Genomic DNA, 6387 nt, shown 5'->3' with positions numbered 1-6387 from the left:
AGTCTTCTTACTGGCAGGGGTCAGAAAAACAAGACACTGAGACGAGTCTTACCGGCGGAGGTCAGAAAAACAAGACACTGAGACGCTACCTGATAGATTTGGTACGAAAATAAAAGTGTTAAAATAATGACGAAAAACAAATGGAGCGGAAAACTACTGACCAGCTCCCCCTCCCCCCTCCGTTCCCCTCCTTCTCTCAAAAATAGCACTTCAACGGAGGTTGAGCTCGCAAAATACGATCGGCAGTCAAACACTGGTTTTCATACGCCATCTAATGACATCTACCAAAAAAGTAACACTTTACTGACGACAAAGTGATAATATTCGCGCCATCCTAAACGTTTTCGTGCAATTTCCCTTGTTCGGCACGATCAATCACTGAGTGCAGACGTCAATGACGTATGACTGAACACTTAGGTTTGACCCGGCGTTGACCTCTCGGAATACTCAAGAACTCAAAAACAAATTTAAATGTTTGTCACAAGTCTTAACTTCGAGAAACTTGCGTGAAGTGTGGAAACCGTGCAGATATGTACTGGAGTGATGTTTTTTTTTTTTTAATTCTTGTTGATGTGGGTGTAAATCGAATACGTTACTTTGAAGGGATGGTGCTGCAAAATCTTGAAAAAAAATCACTCCGAAAATGGTACGCGCTACTTTGAAGAAATTCGAAGGACTAGCAAAAACTTATCCTTCAAATTGGTGCATTCCGTTTACGAACTGACCGGCCTGACCAGCCAGTTCTGACAAATGGAAACAACCCTTATAATTAGCTTTCGCGTCACTTGGTTAAGTTTTTCCTCTGCATTCCTTTTTCACCTTTTTACATTAAACAAGAATTTTTTATCGCGCTTTAGTGTTCGTACCAAGTGTATGCAACGCAACGTCACCGTACTAACTTTTAAGGGAGTCTTAGTTTTCGAGGTTTTAGGGTCTTAACCCTTTCTCAATCCTTTCTGTACCAAATGCTTTGGCTCATTGTTCCAAAACGGTAAAGAAAAACCAAGCTTGCTAGTGTAATATACCGTTTGAAAGGTCTTGATAGATGCAATTCTTCACTGAAATCAAAATAAATGAATGAAGTTAGGTCAAGTCAAAGTATGTGTATTCGCTTCCGGTGGTATTCCGGGATCCCCATAATGGACTACAGTACGGGAGGCTCTGAATGGAAGGAGAACCTTTTCCTGGATGGAGGCATAGGAAAGGGTAAGAATTTCCCTAGCTGAAGTATAGAAGAGGGTGGGGAAGTTAGGGAAAACTGCCATTTAAGAATTGGTTTATGCTTAGCGTGCGTATATCGAGTTATGGATGCACGCGGGATGTTTGGAGAGCACGAGAGAAGCGTAAGGGTTGTTCTAGCTTCTTGAGTGATCTCCAAACTTCCCAAGTGCATCCATAAGTCGATATACGCACAGGTAAAAGCATGAACCAATTCTTTTATAACATAGTGACAACAAAGTATCGAAAGTAGTACGCGGAAAACAGGTTTTATTTGTGATTGATTACAAAATCCTCTCTATGTGCTGTACCGAAAAGCAAAGGTTCTTATCAGCTGTTTACAAACACGCCACAATGGTGTGGTCTGAACGAGAACGTTTCATCTGAAATTGTCAACGAAAATTTGCCTCTTTGAATTAGTTTGTACAAACTAAAACTAAGTGACGGAAACCCGAGTTTGTCTGCAAGTTGCACACATCATTTTATGGACGCACGGCCGTGCGTATGTTGAGAAATGTACCATGATGACGCCAATAGGAATTAAATAGGAAAGCACGCGCAATCTGTTATAAGTAGAAGTGCCTTCCAAACTGATCTCGAACAGACGTTCTGCTATAGGTACGTGAAAGGGATATCATTTTGTATAGAAGGTGTATGAGGGGGTTACCTTTTTGCAAAAAAATGGTATATAAAAGGGTATGAGTTTGAACCTCAGGGGGGAGCCTCTCCCGTATAAAACTTTGTTGATTCCCCCCCCCCCCTCCTCCATGGATTCGCTTCTGACTAGGGGACCCTCGACCTGATCTATCCAACGATTCATCTGCATCACCACTGTTGTTCAGGAGGCACTGATCCTACGAATCAAATAATTTATGTGCAAGCTTCCCACATAGAATGTTTTTCAGACATAATGGTGACTGATATTCTCACCACGTTTTGACTTCCTCTGTCCGTTATCAGAGTACAGACCCACAGCAAAATGGAATCTATTTGTTTTATACAATAACCAAGACATTTTAACACATTTCGTGGAGCGGGCATCGCGTTGCCTGAGCTGAGTCAAAACCTTTCCAACAAACTCAGTTTTAGACTACTGCACACATGCAGTTGTGATCTTCTTAATTAGAGTATAATCCGAAAGAATTTCACTAACAATTTTTTCAAAACTAACCTTTATTCCAAAAGGAAATCTTGACTCTAAAATATTACAGCATGTAAGTCGTTTCACTGCGATTTGCATTCGAATACTCGCCATTACCGGATTTTTATCGGCGACATATTTCGACAAATATTTGCTTCCTTTTCACGTCACAACAAAGTTCTAGCTTTCCTATCCTGTTTGAGGTCACTCTCAGCAGTCTTTGTCCAATTTTTTATTGGGCAGTTTTCCTTTCCTGCGAAAATTTGCCTGTATTTGTCCGCTACTCGCAAAAACAGTTTGCAAAACTTTGTTGACCAGTCACTCTGGCTGCACTCCAGACTCTGATCACGTGCGCTGGTCACACCACTCGATGGCGTCAATCGTGCGTCTACACTCTAATCACACACTCCTCTAGACCAATAAAAACGCGAGTTTTACATAATTCTAAATTTCTAACATCCAATGGTTTTGTTTGCTGATCTTCCAGTATTTAGGATAAAACCTCCCTTTACCTCCAACTTCTTGCCCCATGCCCCACGGAGCCCCACTCTTCTCGTAAAAGAAGTTGAAGCGCACGGGGTATGACCAACCTGTCTTGCGTTTTACTAGATCACGGCCTGACTAGATCGATTTTTTTTTGTTTTAGCTAAGGAAGGGGGGAGTGGGGGGGAGGGGGGGTTGCATGCTTTCCATCGTTCTTTCCGTTGCTTGAGGATGAATGATTTCCGGTGAAAGCTTTGAACATGTGTATTTTAGTCGAAGTTCCACATGGATTTTTTCGCTTCACAAATGAGATATGGCAAGTAAACAGTTTTTACTATGTTGCTAAATTCTCAATAGTGTGATTTATGTGTTTCTTTGAGCGTATACGTTCTTCTAAAATCAATTGTAGGAGCCTTGTTTGTTGGCTCTCATCAGCGACTGTTCCACGATAAGTGGTAATAAGCATTTTGAATCGTTCTTACGGCAAACAAAAGTAACTGGTCGAAAGCCAAAGATTTTAAAAATCAACATTTTAAACCTCAAAGTTTACTATAAAAAGAATTGACCTCTCTTGACCTCTCCGTTAGGCCCAAAATTTGCTGTTGAATGTAGGTTATTTATGGTGTCATATCAGTCAGACATGTGAACGACCTAACGTAAGGAAAACAATCTCAGATAACGGCGGTAATTTGTGTTATAAATTGCTTCTCTTGCTCGAAACGTCAGATTATAAGGGAGATGAAATTTTATTCTGTTGGAATCGATCAAAACGAAGCCATGAAAGCGGCGTGTTGGGTAGATGTAGAACGGAAATGTAATAAACAAGCACAGCGTGAGCGATGCGCATTTTTTAACAGGCGTTTCAATAATCTCTGTCTTACATTAAAATGCTATTGAAATAATCTAAGTTCAGAGGAATTTTCGGCGGCTTTTCGTTAGACTTTCTCTGTCTAGATTAATGCGAGTGGGCTGCACGTTTTCCTTCTGATGATTTTCCAATTACATGCCGATCAGTTGATACGATTTTCTCTTATTGTCTTTACGAGGTCGATAAGATTGTCGTGACCTATGACGCCTTATGAGTATGCTTTGGTGATAAAACACATTAATTAGAACAGGAACACTGCTGGCAGACAAATAAAAGAAGATTCTTTGAGATATTGGCTGTTGTTGTACTATAAAACATTCGCTGGCGGACTTGCGAGCCTCACGGTGATCGCGGGTGGCCTCGAGTTGATAATATAGTTTACCCGCAATGCACGATGAGAAGCATGTAAATCCCCCCCGTTTTGCCCCAGACTCGCCAGATTTTTAGCTTGTGGCCTTCCTTCATGAAACTTTGCCTCGATTTTTTAGCCGCTACTTTGCGCCTCGTTTTGTCAACATTTGTGAATGGAGGTTTTCCCCATCAGAGGATTTTTCTTCGAACGAACTGCAAAAAAGCGAAAAGATCTCAGGCCGCGTAACGGAGTCTCGTAAAGGAATTGAGGGTCACTTTGAAAAAATCCGGCAAATCTGAGCCAAAACAATAAAACGCGATTTGAAAAACACTGTAAAGGTGGATTTCCACTGTGGCGCAAATTTTGCGTGCGTACAGACGTGAATTGAACTGGCTTTACGTACGTAAATAAAATATGAAGGTTGTATGAGCCGCGTGCGTAAACGTAAAAAGTTGAATGCTGTTCAACTTTTTACGTTTACGCACGCGGCTCATACATCGCTTCTTCTGCCCCTGAGCACTTCAATTCATCGTACGGAAAAAGATGGCCGCTGTAAATTTTACCACAATACCTTGCAAACTTAACTTAACCCGGCCACTAGGCACATAGCGCATAGCGAAATTTGTCCCTGTACCAACAACATTGTGTATTCGTAGGTTTGAGGTTTTTAGGACTTTCCTCGCGTTTTTATGAGCGTTTTAAGGGTTTTGTACGCTAAAAAGTATATGGATAATTGTACCATTCGCCATCTTTTACGGTATGGTGGATTGCATCTGATCGTAAACTTGCACGGGATTGAGGCTGATAAAAACGTTGTTGACTGAACGTGGCTTGTGGTTTGAAGTCAAACTAATTGCAACAGAATTTCTGTCACTGCCAAATGATAGAAAGTGGTCAACTTACTAACATACTAAAAATTCCCCAAAATTCGTTTGGTGAAACATGCTTAGATTAAGCATTATAATATTTTGAGGATGTACCACAGCGTACCCACGTCGCCGAAAGATATTTTTTGTTAATAAGTTTACTTTAATTACAAGAAAGGCTAAAATATTGTTACTAGCTAACGCAAAGGTGTTTTTTCTATTACTTGTATAGCACGTTTGGTGAATTTGATAAAGACTGTGCAACATTTCAAGCATCTAGTGATGTTTGGCATAACAGGCACAGGGTAATGGTCCATAATTCAACAGGTCAACAAAAAAGACAATCTCATAATAGTATAATTTTCTTGGCTTATCTGGTAACCACTACATAATTATCTAGTTAAACTGATTAAACTGGATCTTTTGGGTGATTCCGATGGGAATGGGAAAGGGAGAGAGAGGCGGGGGGGGGGGGGGGACTAATCTATCCGTTTGTCGCATATTCAGGAGGGAAATTTATGTGATTTTCATTCATCGTTAATGCTGAGGTCAGGTGAGGCGGAATTCGTGCTACTCTGTCCTCTACAAGTACCACGCGCAGTCGAGCAATCCAGTCCATGTTTTCTGACCTAATAATCTCTAATAAAGACGCGTGAGCTGCTGGTAGGTCAGTTCTTACGGGTAGGAGGCTTCCATCTACTAGTTTCCAACCCCAGTCTTGTGGCCGGAACGCAACACCTCTCCAGTTCTGTACCTGGTGATAAACCCTGAGGCTGTGGTAGATCGCGACTGCAGAAGTCGGAGGGAGACATTCGGGATGTACAAACGAAGTCCCTGTTGTAATCTTCTGGCAGAATATCGAATATCGTAACGAATCCAGACTTTCGTCAGACAGGCCGTTGTATAGACAAACAAGGGCTTTCTCTCCAACTGCAATAATATCACTCTTTGTGGCATCTTCATTATTAAAAACCTCATCTTCTCCTGAAATTCTTCATCCTTCATAATCTTCTTAAGAGCCAAACCTTTGCCAATCCCATGTATTCCTGACGTTGTATCACACAACCTAGAACTGCGTGAACAAAAATAATATTTGCGCAAGTTTTTTCGTCCCAGTCTCTTTCTTCTGTCTCTAAATCTTTCGCGTCGTTGACCTTTACTTTGGCTGAGGAATGAAAAACAGATCACGAGCGCTCGTTTTGTCAAGATGACAAAGCAAAACTAGAAGGTCTGTGTCATCTCCTACAAGGACTGTTGTGATTGACTTGGCGGACTTAACGGAAATTTGGACTATCATCAGGTCTGCGTCTCCTGGGGCGTGGATAATATTACATTCCGAAAGTTGCAGTTTCTCCCCAAGTAGTTTTATGAGCCGTTGCTTTTTGGCGGTATTACTTAGAAACACGTCCTTCTTCAGCTTCAAAACCATGTCGCTATCAAAGTTCACTGATAGACCAGA

The 6387-nt window shown here is 41.3% G+C and overlaps 1 long non-coding RNA gene across 1 annotated transcript in view; it reads left to right on the top strand.

The window, feature by feature from the left end:
• LOC146479714 (uncharacterized) overlaps nt 1-6387 on the top strand; it is a 105069-nt gene that overhangs the window by 34798 nt on the left and 63884 nt on the right. The window lies entirely within an intron of this gene.

The sequence above is a fragment of the Pavona decussata genome, unplaced genomic scaffold (assembly GCF_977016875.1).
Source record: "Pavona decussata unplaced genomic scaffold, jaPavDecu1.1 SCAFFOLD_58, whole genome shotgun sequence".
In the NCBI taxonomy this organism is placed as follows: Eukaryota; Metazoa; Cnidaria; class Anthozoa; order Scleractinia; family Agariciidae; genus Pavona; species Pavona decussata.
Note: the sequence above shows the minus strand (reverse complement) of the source record. Positions and strands in the feature narration are given on the sequence as shown.